General features: G+C 38.5%; 1 long non-coding RNA gene across 4 annotated transcripts in view; it reads left to right on the top strand.

The window, feature by feature from the left end:
- The window catches only part of LOC309635287, a 215,808-nt gene that overhangs the window by 17,541 nt on the left and 182,436 nt on the right, over positions 1-15,831 (top strand). For all 4 annotated transcript variants that reach the window (XR_014248723.1, XR_014248724.1, XR_014248725.1 and 1 more), the window contains exon 2: positions 13,938-14,047. This is a non-coding gene — a long non-coding RNA (uncharacterized lncRNA). The remainder of the gene's footprint in view (positions 1-13,937; positions 14,048-15,831) is intronic.

Below are 15,831 nucleotides of genomic sequence, written 5' to 3' on the forward strand. Positions count from 1 at the left end.
GTTTAGCCTCCATGTGTTTGTATTTTTTACAGATTTTTTCCTGTAATTGATATCTAGTCTCATAGCATTGTGGTTGGAAGAGACACTTGATACGATTTCAATGTTCTTAAATTTGCCAAGGCTTGATTTGTGACTCAAGATATGATCTATCCTGGAGAATGACCCATGAGCACTTGAGCAGAAAGTGTATTCTGTTGTTTTTGGATGGAATGTCCTATAAATATCAATTAAGTCTATCTTGTTTAATGTATCATTTAAAGCTCGTGTTTCCTTATTTATTTTCATTTTGGATGATCTGTCCATTGGTGAAAGTGGGGTGTTAAAGTCCCCTACTATGACTGTGTTATTGTCGATTTCCCCTTTTATGGCTGTTAGCATTTGCCTTATGTATTGAGGCGTTCCTATGTTGGGTGCATAAATATTTACAATTGTTATATCTTCTTCTTGGATCGATCCCTTGATCATTATATAGTGTCCTTCTTTGTCTCTTGTAATAGTCTTTATTTTAAAGTCTATTTTGTCTTATATGAGAATTGCTACTCCAGCTTTCTTTTGATTTCCATTTGCATGGAATATCTTTTCCCATCCCCTTACTTTCAGTCTGTATGTGTCCCTAGATCTGAAGTGGGTCTCTTGTAGACAGCATATATACGGGTCTTGTTTTTGTATCCATTCAGCCAGTCTGTGTCTTTTGGTTGGAGCATTTAATCCATTTCCATTTAAGGTAATTATCAATATATATGTTCCTATTACCATTTTCTTAATTGTTTTGGGTTTGTTATTGTTGGTCTTTTCCTTCTCTTGTCTTTCCTGCCTAGAGAAGTTCCTTTAGCATTTGTTGTAAGGCTGGTTTGGTGGTGCTGAATTCTCTTAGCTTTTGCTTGTCTGTAAAGGTTTTAATTTCTCCGTCAAATCTGAATGAGATCCTTGCTGGGTAGAGTAATCTTGATTGTAGGTTTTTCCCCTTTATCACTTTAAATATGTGCTGCCACTCCCTTCTGGCTTGCAGAGTTTCTGCTGAAAGATCAGCTGTTAACCTTTCGGGGATTCCCTTGTATGTTATTCGTTGTTTTTCCCTTGCTGCTTTTAATATTTTTTCTTTGTATTTAATTTTTGATAGTTTGACTAATATGTGTCTTCGCGTGTTTCTCCTTGGATTTATCCTGTATGAGACTCTCTGTGCTTCCTGGACTTGATTAATTATTTCCTTTCCCATATTAGGGAAGTTTTCAACTATAATCTCTTCAATTATTTTCTCAGTCCCTTTCTTTTTCTCTTCTTCTTCTGGGACCCCTATAATTCGAATGTTGGTGTGTTTAATGTTGTCGCAGAGGTCTCTGAGACTGTCCTCAATTCTTTTCATTTTGTTTTCTTTATTCTGCTCTCCAGTAGTTATTTGCACTATTTTATCTTCCAGGTCACTTATCCATTCTTCTGCCTCAGTTATTCTGCTAATGATCCCTTCTAGAGAATTTTTAATTTCATTTATTGTGTTGTTCATCACTGTTTGTTTGCTCTTTAGTTCTTCTAAGTCCTTGTTAAACGTTTCTTGTATTTTCTCTATTCTGTTTCCAAGACTTTGGATCATCTTTACTATCATTATTCTGAATTCTTTTTCAGGTAGACTGCCTATTTCCTCTCCATTTGTTAGGTCTGGTGGGTTTTTACCTTGGTCCTTCATCTGCTGTGTGTTTGTCTGTCTTCTTATTTTGCTTACCTTACTGTGTTTGGGGTCTCCTTTTCGCAGGCTGCAGGTTCGTAGTTCCCGTTGTTTTTGGTGTCTGCCCCCAGTGGCTAAGGTTGGTTCAGTGAGTTGTGTAGGCTTCTGGTGGAGGGGACTAGTGCCTGTGTTCTGGTGGATTACGCTGGATCTTGTCTTTCTGTTGGGCAGGTCCACGTCTGGTGGTGTGTTTTGCAGTGTCTGTGGCCTTATTATTATTTTAGGCAGCCTCTCTGCTAATGGGTGGGGTTGTGGTCCTGTCTTGCTAGTTGTTTGGCATAGGGTGTCCAGCACTGGAGCTTGCTGGTCATTGAGTGGAGCTTGGTCCTGGGGTTGAGATGGAGATCTCTGGGAGATTTTCATCATTTGATATTATGTGGAGCTGGGATGTCTCTTGTGGAGAAATGTCCTGAACTTGGCTCTCCCACCTCAGAGGCACAGCCCTGTCGCCTGGATGGAGCACCAAGAGCCTCTCCTCCACACGGCTCAGAATAAAAGGGAGGAAAAAAAGAAAGAAAGAAAGAAGAAGATAAAATATAAAATAAAATAAAATAAAGTTAGTAAAATAAAAAAGAATTATTAAAAGAATTTTTTTTAAGTAATAAAAAAAAAAAAAGAAAGAAAGAAAGAAGAGAGCAACCAAACCAAAAAACAAATCCGCCAATGGTAACAAGTACTAAAAACTATACTAAAAAAACAAAAAAACCCGGACAGACAGAACCCTAGGACAAATGGTAAAAGCAAAGCTATACAAAATCACACACAGAAGCATACACATACACACTCACAAAAAGAGAAAAAGGGAATAAAATATATATATCGTTGCTCCCAAAGTCCACCTCCTCAATTTGGGATGATTCGTTGTCTATTCAGGTATTCTACAGATGCAGGGTACATCAAGTTGACTGTGGAGGTTTAATCCGCTGCTCCTGAGGCTGCTGGGAGAAATTTCCCTTTCTCTTTGTTCACACAGCTCCTGGGGTTCAGCTTTGGATTTGGCCCCACCTCTGCGTGTAGGTCTCCTGAGGGCGTCTGTTCTTTGCTCAGACAGGACGGGGTTAAAGGAGCAGCTGATTCGGGGGCTCTGGCTCACTCAGGCCGCGGGGATGGTGGGGTACGGATGAGGGGCGAGCCTGTGGGGCAGAGGCCGGCGTGACGTTGCAGCAACCTGAGGCGTGCCGTGCGTTCTCCCGGGGAAGTTGTCCCTGGATCACGGGACCCTGGCAGTGGTGGGCTGCACAGGCTCCCGGGAGGGGCGGTGTGGATAGTGACCTGTGCTCACACACAGGCTTCTTGGTGGCGGCAGCAGCAGCCTTAGCATCTCATGCCCGTCTCTGGGGTTCACGCTGATAGCCGCAGCTTGCGCCCATCTCTGGAGCTCGTTTAGGCGGTGCTCTGAATCCCCTCTCCTCGCGCACCAGGAAACAAAGAGGCAAGAAAAAGTCTCTTGCCTCTTAGGCAGCTCCACACTTTTTCCCGGACTCCCTCCTGGCTAGCTGTGATGCACTAACCCCTTCAGGCTGTGTTCACCCAGCCAACCCCAGTCCTCTCCCTGGGATCCAACTGAAGCCTGAGCCTCAGCTCCCAGCCCACACCCACCCCGGCGGGTGAGCAGACAAGCCTCTCGGGCTGGTGAGTGCTGGTCAGCACCGATCCTCTGTGCGGGACTCTCTCCGCTCTGCCCTCCACACCCCTGTTGCTGCGCTCTCCTCCGTGGCTCCGAAGCTTTCCCCCTCCACCACCCACAGTCTCCGCCTGCGAAGGGCCTTCCTAGTGTGTGGAAACCTTTCTTCCTTCACAGCTCCCTCCCACTGGTGCAGGTCCCATCCCTATTCTTTTGCCTCTGTTTTTTCTTTTGCCCTACCCAGGTACGTGGGGAGTTTCTTGCCTTTTGGGAGGTCTGAAGTCTTCTGCCAGCGTTCAGTAGATGTTCTGTAGGAGTTGTTCCACATGTAGATGTATTTCTGATGTATTTGTGGGGAGGAAGGTGATCTCTACGTCTTACTCTTCCGCCATCTTGAAGCTCCTCCGTGAATTAATTTCTGCGCTCTCTATTCTGTTCCATTGATCTATGTATCTGTCTTTGTGCCAGTCCATACTGTTTCGATTTTTGTAGCTTTGTAGTGTAATTTGAAATCAGGGTGCTTCCTTAAGATGAGGTAATTTTTCTCTTAACTATTGAATAAGGTTTGAAATGCATCTTTCTGAGAGATGAAAAGATCTCTGTCCCTTGGAGTTTCTGAAAACTTACACCCTACCGCTTCAAAATATACCTGCATATATACATTTTTTAGGAAGCAAAAGAAACAGTTGAATTTTCCAGCTAATCAATACATTGATTTAGACCTCTATTTTCTTTGCATAAAGAATCTTTAGGCCAATGAACTCATTTAATAAAAACTTTTATGACTCAAACGATAACAAAAATGTCTTTTGGACATTCTAAATTGTCAGCGCTCCAGATTAACTTAGTTGTTACTGATATAGTATTTTAATAATTGCATTAATAATAGATAACATTTTGAATACTTAGTAGACACTTTGCATATATTTTATTTAATTTTTCTAACAGCCCTATTATCTTAATTTTATATATTAGGGAGCTGATATCTTTAGGAGTTCAATAATCCTTCTGAAGTCATAGAGTGAGAGAGCCAGAAATCATATTTGCATTTTACTGATTCCATGACCTCTTCTCTAAAAGGTGGTTAGCATAGTTTTTCACTCTGAGTCACAAGAAGGATTTACTTTTTTTTTTTTTTTTTTTTAGAAATTCACGTTCTTTTATTTATTTATTTATTTATTTATGACTGTGTTGAGTCTTCGTTTCTGTGCGAGGGCTTTCTCTAGTTGCGGCAAGTGGGGACCACTCTTCATCGCGGTGCGCGGGCCTCTCACCATCGCGGCCTCTCTTGTTGCGGAGCACAGGCTCCAGATGCGCAGGCTCAGTAATTGTGGCTCACGGGCCCAGTTGCTCCGTGGCATGTGGGATCTTCCCAGACCAGGGCTCGAACCCGTGTCCCCTGCATTGGCAGGCAGATTCTCAACCACTGTGCCACCAGGGAAGCCCAGAAGGATTTACTTTGATTTAGGTTTTATTTAGGGAAATTCTCCATAAATGCTCAGTTAAGTTCTTAATGGTTCTATAATGATCCAATATTTACTTAGTAGGGCCTCGACTTTAAACATCTATTAATATCTTATATCTTGATAAACTTTGAACTGTATGAACAACTTGAAGGTTCTAACTAGATTTCAACAGGTTTCTCATAGAAGTAGTCTTTGTATTTATTTTCTTTTTGTGTCTAACAATTATACCCTCATTATAGTCTGACAGTAAGAAACTAAATTTATAAATTCTCTCTACTACATGAAGTTAGAGGCTACTGGCCATACTTCTTAGGCTTCTTTTGAGATAGATATTCTTTTTTTTATAAATTTATTTATTTATTTATTAATTTTTGGCTGTGTTGGGTCTTCGTTTCTGTGCGAGGGCTCTCTCTACTTGCAGCAAGCGGGGGCCACTCTTCATCGCGGTGCGCGGGCCTCTCACTGTCGCGGCCCCTCTTGTTGCAGGGCACAGGCTCCAGATGCGCAGGCTCAGCAGTTGTGGCTCACAGGCTTAGTTGCTCCGCGGCATGTGGGATCTTCCCAGACCAGGGCTTGAACCCGTGTCCCCTGCATCGGCAGGCAGGCTCTCAACCACTGCGCCACCAGGGAAGCCCCTGAGATAGATATTCTTGTATGTTGTAAACAATAACATGGATCAGAGTGCCATGGGCTTAGTGTACAATTCGTAACCAAAGTCCTGACCACTGCAGAAATGAAGAACCCATCTCTAAAATTTAGAGATTCAACTGAGTGAGAAAAGGATCTCAATGTTTAAAGCATTTCATTGTCTATTTAGCCTAGTTTTACCATCTATGATGGACATGGTTAGACAATATACTTAGTTTTGTCTCTTTATGAACTTCATGTAAATTTACTTGTACTGCATGTGTTCTTCTGTGACCTGCTTCTTTCACTCATATTTATGTTTTTTCTATTCATCCATGTTGATATGTAAAGGTGTAGTCCATTTATTTTCTCCTGTGTACACTGCTGTATATAGTCTGTTGTAGAGAATAAAACTACAGTTTTATTCATTCTATTGTTAAGGGGCATTTCAGGTGTTCACGGTAGTTTTTTTTTCTTTGGCTGCGCCACCCGTCTGCGGGATCCTAGTTCCCCAACCAGGGATTGAACCCTGGCCCTGGGCAGTGAAACTGCAGAGTCCTAACCACTGGATTGCCAGGGAATTCCCAATGTTCATAGTTTTTTGATATTGAAATAAACGCAGGTATGGGCATGTCTCCTGGTACATACATGTACAAGAATTTCTTTAAAGTATATTATAATTGGGAGTAAAATGGCTAATCATAGGGTTTATGCATGTTTAACTCTACTAAATAATGCCAAAATGTTTTTCTAATTGATTGTACCTGTTTATACTCCCACCAAGAAGGGGTAAGAGAGTTCCCATTACTAAACATTCTCCACAGCACATGGTCTTGATTTTTAAATTGCCCAGTATGTTATGTGTATATTGAAGTCTTATATTCATTTCCTTTTTCTTGATTACTTATGACAGTTAGCCATTAATGTCTTCTCTTCTATGAAATGTCTGTCATGTATTTTGCACATTTTTTTCTACTTGGTTGCTTGTTTTTTTCTTTTAGATTCATAGGAGTTTTACATATATATTGAACACTAATTCTTTGTTATACGCGATGTAAATATCTTCTCCCATTTTGGCTTGTCTTTCCACTCCTTTATGGTAGGGTATATTCCCATACCTTGTAGTTTATTTTTAGAGCATCTTGGATATTTTTGTATTTTGAATTACCGTATAAAATTTTAAATTAGCTTGCTAGGTTCCATGAAAAGTCTTCCAGATCAATTTGAGGATCAGTGACATCTTTTTGCCATTGAGTCTTTCTGTGCAAGTACAGGAAATATCTCTTTATTTATTTAGGTCTTTTTAAATGTCTTTCAAGATGGATCCCTAGGCATTCTCCATTTTTGGTTGCTCTTGTTAATGGTACCTTTTTAAAAAATTTTATTTAATTTATTTTATTTTTGGCTGCATTGGGTCTTTGTTGCTCTGCGTGGTCTTTTCTCTAGTTGTGGCTAGTGGGGTCTACTCTTCATTGTGGTGTGAGGGCTTCTCATTTCGGTGGCTTCTCTTGTTGCAGAGCACGGGCTCTAGGTGCACGGACTTCAGTAGTTACGGCATGCGGGCTCAGTAGCTGTGGCTTGCGGGCTCTAGAGCGCAGGCTCAGTAGTTGTGGCGCACGGGCTTAGTTGTTCTGCAGCATGTGGGATCTTCCCAGACCAGGGCTCGAACCCGTGTCCCCTGCATTATTGGCAGGCGGATTCTTAACCACTGCGCCACCAGGGAAGCCCAATGGTATCTTTTTAAAATAAAATTTCTAATTTATTGTTGCTGGTAAAGACAGATACAATTGTGCATTGATTTTTTAAATTAATTTTTATTGGAGTATGGTTGCTTTACAATGTTGTGTTAGCCTCCACTGCATAACAGAATGAATCATCCATACACATACAGATATCCCCTCCCTTTTCAACTTCCCTCCCATTTAGGTTACCACAGTGCATTAGGTAGAGTTCCCTGTGCTATATAGTATGCTTGTATCAGTTGTCTATTTTATATATAGTATCAGTAATATATGTGTGTCAATCCCAGCCTCCCAATTCCTCCCTCCCCACTCCTTTCCCCCTTGGTATACATACATTTGTTCTCTACATCTGTGTCTCTATGTCTCTATTTATGCTTTGTGCATTGATTTTTGTTGTTGTTGTTGTTACCCAGCCGCCTTGCTAAATTTGCTTATAAATACCAATAGTTTACTTATAAATTTTTCCAGTATATTTTATGTAAACAATAATATCCTCTGTAAATGATGATGATTTTACTTATCACATTGAATTAATTGAGATGACCAGACAAACTTTCTCCTTAATCTGTTAATGTGGAGAATTTCATCAATTGATTTACTAATATTAACCAACCATGGTGATGATGTCTCATATTTTTCATAATTTTTTGGATTTGGTTGTGAATATCTTGTTTAGGAATTTTTTCATGAGTGAAATTGTATTTTTTCTGTCTTGTAGTATGTTTAGCTTGTTTTGTTATCAAGACTATGCTAACTTTATATAAAGAGTTGGGGATGTTCCCTCTTTTTTATTTTCTAAAAGAATTTGCTTATGATGGAATACAACAGCAAATATTGCTTGCAAAGTTCAACACGAAGCATCTGAACCTATTCCTGAAGTCGTTTTTAAAGACATTGTATGTGACTGTTTAAAGGAAATTTAAATCTTTTCAACTTTAAAAGATTCAAGTTTGGGAAAATTATAGCAGTAGAGAAAGTATATCCAGTTGGGCCTAGTACTGTTTATCTTTTCCTTGCTTTTGTTATCTAGATTCTTCTTTATGGTGAAAGGAATTCACATCTGTTCTATGGGGTAATTCATATTTGTATATGAAGTCTAATAAAAGTTAGATACAGGAAAAAGAGGAGATACTAATTCACCATCTCCTAACTGGTAGGTAGTCTTGGAAAGTATCCAGCAATTTGAGTAAAAAAAATGTCTGCTTGTTAAAATTTGGGGATTTCCTTGCAGGGGAGTGTAGACTGGCAAGCTCTTTAGGAAGTGGCCTGGGGAAATCACAATTGCACCTCAAGTCTTATGATTGTCAGCTGCTGGAAAAGGAAGGAAATCTACTTTAGCTTAGGTAATCAAATACACTTTACTCTGAAAGTCAGAGTATAATTATCTTCAGGAACAAGTGTTCTTTGTTTAACTGTTGCATGGTTGAAGCCCATGTTTGTTAAATTGGGTCACCATACCAATTTATTCCAAAGGATTATCATGGCAACCAATTCCAGACAATTTTCCTCTAAACCTTTATTGTAAAAGTTCAGCTCCTTTACAACTGCCAGAAGATTAGGTTACTGCTTATAGTAACTGCTCATTTATGTTCTTCAGTCTCATAAGGACTTTCAAAACATTTTACTTAACACATTCCATTTCTACATAAAAAGATAGGCTTCAAGTGAGATGCCTTTTTAGTCTGGGTTAAATTTGAGACATAAGTATACATCAGAATTTAAATGGAGTGGAATAAATAAGTGAACTGTGCATTTGCATTTCCAGTCTAATTGCTGAGATCTGTCAAGACAGTTTGAAGATTCATCAATTACTTAAACTTACTCTTCACTTTCAACTTGCAGTTATGATCTAAGTTTCACAGGTAGTGAGTGGGGTGTCAAAAACTGAAGATGCAAGAATTTAGAGAAGAATCACCAACCAAGTTATAGCATTGTAACATTTCAACATTTCCTTATATTTTTTTCTTTCCCTTTTTCTTTGGGTACATTGAAGTGATTTTTAAAAATTAAGGTAAATTTGCATACAGAAAAGTTCACCCTTGGCCATGCATAGTCATATGAGTTTTGACAAATGCAAACAAGAATGTAACCCCCATCAAAATTAAGATACAGAAGTTTTATCATTAAAAAAAAAAATCCCTCAAGTGTCTTTGTAGTCAACTCCTGACCCCTCTCACTCCTAGATTCTGGCAGCCACTGATATCTTTTCTGTGCCTGTAGCTTTGCTGTATCCAGACTAGAATGCCATATAAGTGGAATCATGCAGTATGTAGCCTTTCTTGGTGTGGCTCCTTTCACTTAGCAATATGCATCTGAGATTCATCCAAGTTGTTATGTGAATTAATAGTTTGTTCCTTTTTATTGCTGAGTAGTATTCCATTGTATTGGTGTATCACAATTTGCTTACCCATTCACCTATTGAAGAACATTTGAGTTGTTTCTACTTTTTGAATATTCCCTTTTTACTTTCTTTTTTTTTTAAGATCAAGAAGTAAGCCATGATTTATACAAAGAATAAAGCCATCAGACAGGTTATTTCCTAGTCACAGAGTGGGTCTCTTTCCCACTCTGAGCTGCCTGACTCTGAGGCATCTGAGATGTGAGCAACCTTCACTTCTGAGCCTTATTCTCATTCGTGCTTTCCTTTAGTTTGCCTACTAAGTTCCAGAATTGCTGTATTATGCTGCACTTAAGACTATCTTTTCGAACCTTTCCATACATTCTCAAAATCACTGATCCTCTTTCAATGGAAACATGATTTTATCTCAGAACTTAGGTTGAAATAAAATATTCAGTGGCATGAATATTTGATCAATTTCTATGCTTCCCACTTGCTTTTAAACCCCATGAGAGGGGGATAATGTCTCCTTTTGCTTGCCATTATTACCACAGGAGGTAGCATAATACAGAACCCACAGTGACTTAAATTAGGCAAAAATACATCACAACTGGATTTAATTATTATTGCACATATTTAGGTATTCTTTTGATGGGTTGGGGATGTTTGGATGAGTAACAACATAGCAAAATATGACAAAACATGCATTTTCTTGCCTTCATTTCAGCAAAATTGCTAATTATGTTATTATCATGAAGAGTTTAACAATATTTGTTTTCTATTAGCAGTAATGTCAAACCAAATAACTTTCTTTGAGTCATTGTAGTTCTTTGATAGGTTTTATCAATTTCTATTTGGAGAAACTTTGCTCTACTGAGACAGTAGCAACTGGAATTCTCAACAGGTTCTTAAAGAAATAATTACATTTGGAAATGAACCATGAATTTTACAAATCAGGTTCAAACATTGCTATGGTTTAGCGTATGAGAAATTACCATTTTTACAGAAAATATTACAAGATATTTTAATTTCATCTTCTATATTGCTCTGATTTATATAATGATATTCACCATCTCTAAAAGTAATATCTCAGTCAAATACTGTGTATGTTTTCTTTCAAAAAATTTAATATCAATATATTCCAAAAAAATAGCAGTGTATCGATCAACTATAACTTGATCAATAATGGTCAGAAAATAGTATAAATGGAAATTCATTTATTATTTATATGTGACTTAAGTTCACAGTCAGGTGAACTTCCCCCCATGTTTTAATTTCCTTATAATTTATTGGAATGTTACATTTATAGCATTTTATATATCTTTAAATTTAAATACTGTCTTTAAATATTTTAGAAGTTAAAAAAGCCTTTACAAAGTGAAATTGCTAAAGTTATATATATTTTGGTAAGTTTTGCTAACATTAATAGCAAGCAACTGTTTATACCAATAACTCTGGCTACTACAAGTTTAAAATTAATTTCATATCCTGCCAATGTCCATGATTCACTCCTGGAGGATATTCTGTGATTTGGCCTAAGACTCTTTGTGCATCTCATATCTCAACTAAATTAAATTTAATTGTCTTAACAATGTAGTCAGGTATTCTGTTATGTGGCCAAAAATACTTTTTAAAGTCACAATTGATATGTTTCATCAAGATGTTCTATTTTTGAGCAGATCTAGAATATATTATAAATAATTGTTAAATTGTTCCCCAAAAGTCACTACTATCTGCACAGCTGAGGCCATGTCTTTTAGTGACAAATTCAAAATATACATTGTACTTGGCACAAAACACTTCCTGGTTTTCAGCTAAAACTCTGGCTTGTACACCCTTTTCTTCACCAACAATGTTAATGTCATTTTCTTAGTCTCCCTCTCTAGACTTTTAAAATTAATGTCTAAAATTTAAAGTTGTTTCTTTCTTCACAGAGTTAAAACCTTTAGTTTTTTTTAATTAGGTATAAAACCAAGGAAATACTAATTACTTGTGATGTTCTTGTTTTTTTCTCTGGTAGATCAACGATACATAAACTCAATGTTAATCTTTCAACATGACTTTTATCTCTGGTACAGTTTAGCTGAACTGAGTAAAACTTGTTTTTTCAAATTTTATCTATGATAATTTCTTTCATTTTATTACTCATTAAATTAATAATCCCACTTTGAATTCTCCACACTAGACAGTGATCCTTTGCTTTATTATTAGTATTTTTCATCTACCTTAAATGTTTGGTTATTCTAGCATCAAATTTTGAAATCCTTTCTATTAAATCAAGAAAATTTTCAGTTGTCTGTATATATCATACCGACGATGCTGACTTTGGCTAAATACTGTTCACATGATACTATTCTTTCAATAATATTACAATAATATTCTATACTGACATTTAATTTCTTTGTTGAATCCATTGTTTGGCAGTTTATTCAATTCCTTTTTCAGTTCTAGAAATTGCATGAGTGCTTTTTAGTGTATGCAGGTGAAGTTTTAAGAACATATGAGTTTCCTGTCAAAAATACCTTCATTGGCCAAAGCTGATCTTGAAGATGGGCTGTGAAAATAGGTAACAGCAATAGCAAAACACTTTGTCTTTGAACTTTGTTACTCCCCTGCCTAGAATGCTCCTGCAGTCTTTCTCGATCTCATCTTGTTTCCTTGCTGAATTCAAGCCTCTGCACAAATGGCCCCTCTAAGAGTCTCTTCTCCAATACCAGGTTTCATAGCACCCCACCTCTGTCATTTTTCTATCCCCGCATTCATTTCTCTTTCTAGCACTCATGATGACTTGCTTATCATGCATCTTCCCAAGAGAACATAAGCCCAGTGAGGACAGGAACCCTGCCTGTTTTGGTCACCACTGTATCTCCAGTATCTAGAACAGTTACTGACCTATAGTGAGCACTTATATAGTTGTTGAATGAATGTAGTTTCCATTCTGAAATTTGTTTCTTTATTTCATCAATGAATTTACTCAGCCCAAAGCCAAAGGCCCTTTGTTATTTCCTATTAAGTTAATTCCTCTATAGCAGTGATTCTCAAAGAGTGGTTCCCAGACAAGCAGCATCAGCATCACCTGGAAACATATTGCAAATGCAAATTCTCAGACCCCACCCCAGACCTACGGAATCAGATGCTATGGGGGGCAAGACCAGCAATCTGTTTTCATAAATTCTCTGGGTGATTTTGATGCATGATAAAGTTTGAGAATCACTTCTCTATATATTATAGGAGTTGGCATTGTGAATTACTTTTTAAATATTACATTCCCACTGTGATTTGTATTAAAGGCACGTTGAATGCTAGAATTCTTTTTCTTTTTTTAGTGTGGACAATCTGGATGATATTGATCATACATTATTCTAGAACTCCCACTTAAGCTTATTCAAGAAATGATCATGAAGACAATCTTTCATTATACTTTAAGAAATACCTTAATAAGAGAGTAAATGATGCAATTGGTTCAATACCCTTTATAGTTTATTTGTGCTGGCAGGAGGTGACTACTGCTTGAGGGCTATGGGTTTTAACTTTTCCCTACTTTTTTTTCCTACTCTTTCCTCTTTTTTTTGTTTCAGTTCCTAAAACTTGAGAGGAAAATGGATTTGAGGGTGGAAGACAAGTCTGTCTTGGGATCAAGTTTGGGAAAAATTGTAGCTTTCATTGTTCTTTTAGTAGAGAGAATAATTAGGATCCTAGTGGTATTTCCATTTTTATATATTCATAATGGTCTTATCCCATATCCCTAATCTTTCTGACAGTTATCTAAAAAAGATCAAGGATTGTTATTCTTCTTTCTTAACTGATGTGCTTTGTGGATGTTTTTTGTTGGGTGTCATGCACTCTAGTGTTTATGAATTAAAGTTTGCTACGTGTTAGTTACTGTGAAAGACTCTCCAAGCTTCATTGCCTAATCCAAATCTCTTAATTGGTGTGGAAAGTCAAATCAGCAAAAAGATTGTCCTCAAAATAATGAGATACTTGTTGGTCATGCTGTTTTATTTGATTTGGTTTAAGCTAGTGGTAGAATCCTTTCTTATGTATTTTTTTGAGAGGATAAGGAAAAATATTTTATTGTCGTATGCTCATTTTTATGAAAAGAGGAAACGGACAAAGAAAGGGACATTTAAAAACATTGATCCTGAGGAAGGGAAAAATGAAACATGTCATTTATTGGAAGTTGATGATAGTTTAAGGACAGCTAACTTTCTGCACAGTGTCTGCACTTCCATATCTAAATGTTTTCCTGCATGAATTCTCCTCTTAAATGTTAAGAATTGTTTTCTATAGGCTACAAAAGTGAATCACACTGCTTTTTAAAACACCCACACACATATGCACACACGCACAGAATTCTACCTTTCAGATCTCAGCATAAATCAACTGACTGACTTTGTCAATTACTTTGTCCCTTTTTCAGTTCCCAAGGATTTGAGAAAATGACACCAAATCCCAAATGAGAAGGAATAAAGGAGTTCATAAAAAAACTGAGATTCCCTCAACGACTCCATTTCAGCAGTCATTGATCTGGTGAGTGGAAAGATTACAATTTTATTACACACACACACATATACACTGGTGGTGTGGATGTAACTTCCTTCAGGGCAATGACATCATGGCAGAAACATACTCCAGATGAACTTCCCAGGTGTTATGTATTTCACCTTGCCCCTACTTCTGGATCACAGCTGACTGGTGTTACTTGAGTTGTGGACAGTGCTGATGTAATGTGAACCATGAGTGTGGAAAGAAACCTGGACTTAGAAACGTAACATCCGAGGTCAAGTTCCACCTTGGCTCTTATCAGGTCTTCTACCTGGGGCTGCTCACACCTTTTTTGACCTTTCTGGCTTTTGTCTCTAAAACGGGCACGATACAACATGTCTTTCTTTCCTAGGGTTTCAGATGAAGTCATGAATGTGAACAGTCTTTGTAAATGCTGTGCATGGTTCAAGAGGAAGATATTATTAGTGTTATTCTCACTATTAACAACTATAAGGCTTTTGAGAAATAAGACATGAAAATAATGATGAAGGGCAACCATGAAAGACATACACATCCTGAGTACAGAGAAAATTGGGTCAAACTGAGAGCATTTGAAGGATCACTGAAAGATTGCTTGTCTCATCATTTCCTTCTCACTTTCCCTAAATGACATTCATGGCTCCTGGGAACCCACGGCTCCTCGAGGAGCTTCCTGAGTTAATCTCAAAACAATGAGAAAACTTTGAATCTCTTTTTGGGTTGCCACATCGCTTACTCTTTCTCAAGACATTCCTATCCCTCTCTTAAAGACTGAATTATTCAGGGATGTTGCAACCTTGAACTCCCCCCAGTGAAGGGATGGGGAAAGTGGCTGCACACTGAAAAATGCAAGGCATCTGGAAAGAGTGCCCAGAGGCTGTAATGTGCCCTGGTGACCAACTGGCTGCCTGTATCCTGTTCTCTCATTCTTTTATTCCCTCCAGACATCCTTGGTTTCTTTTCCAGCCCTGAGTAGTAATGACTTCTTCATCTGGCACAGCCACTGGAGAGGGAGAGTGAAGGCCTTCCCAGGCCACGGGGACCATGCCCTGCTTCTATTGGCCGGAAGAGATGATGGACGAGCAGCAGATGCTGCTGTCAGCCCAGCCCAATCGCTTAGCCTCTGGAGATTATTGATACACAGTAGAGGCCGGTCAGCTGTTCAATGGAAGAGTCTCAGGGTCAATATGGGTCCCAAATCCAGGAATATCGGAGTTCTTAGAAAGCAATTGCTTCTCAGCCCTATGCATAGAATGCTAGTATCCAGAGAGCATCACCTCAGAACCTGAGACTAAGTATAACCCCCAAATATGCACTCTCAGAAAAACAGCCGAATAAAATTCATCCAGGGTCCCTGACAGGTCCTAGCACCCACTGGATGTTGCCTCTTTCTTGTCCCTCCTTATCACCTTACTTTATTTCCAGATTTAGTGACAGTGGCATTCCAAAGACACACCTGGCAGTGCTGCAAACCCCACTCTGTGAAACACTATCCGCCGATTAGTGCTGACCCAGCATTAGGCTCCAGAATGCCTGTTCAAACCCTCTTCCTTTTACCTAGTGTTCTCTCAGGAACTAAGGTTGGCCTATTAATTGGCAGTTTGCACACAAATCCCTGATATGCCTGCAGCACGAGTCCCTAGTTCGTGCCCTGTGTTTGTAAAGGGAAAAGGGGATGGGGCTGGACCCTTTTTTTCTGTGAACGAGACCTCCTAGATTCAGTTCACATGTAAGCGCTCAGCATGCCGGCCCTCTATGTGGGCTCCGTAATGAACAGCTGAGTGGTCTCT

Source organism: Balaenoptera borealis (assembly GCF_965194805.1).
Source record: "Balaenoptera borealis genome assembly, chromosome: 9".
Taxonomy (NCBI): Eukaryota; Metazoa; Chordata; class Mammalia; order Artiodactyla; family Balaenopteridae; genus Balaenoptera; species Balaenoptera borealis.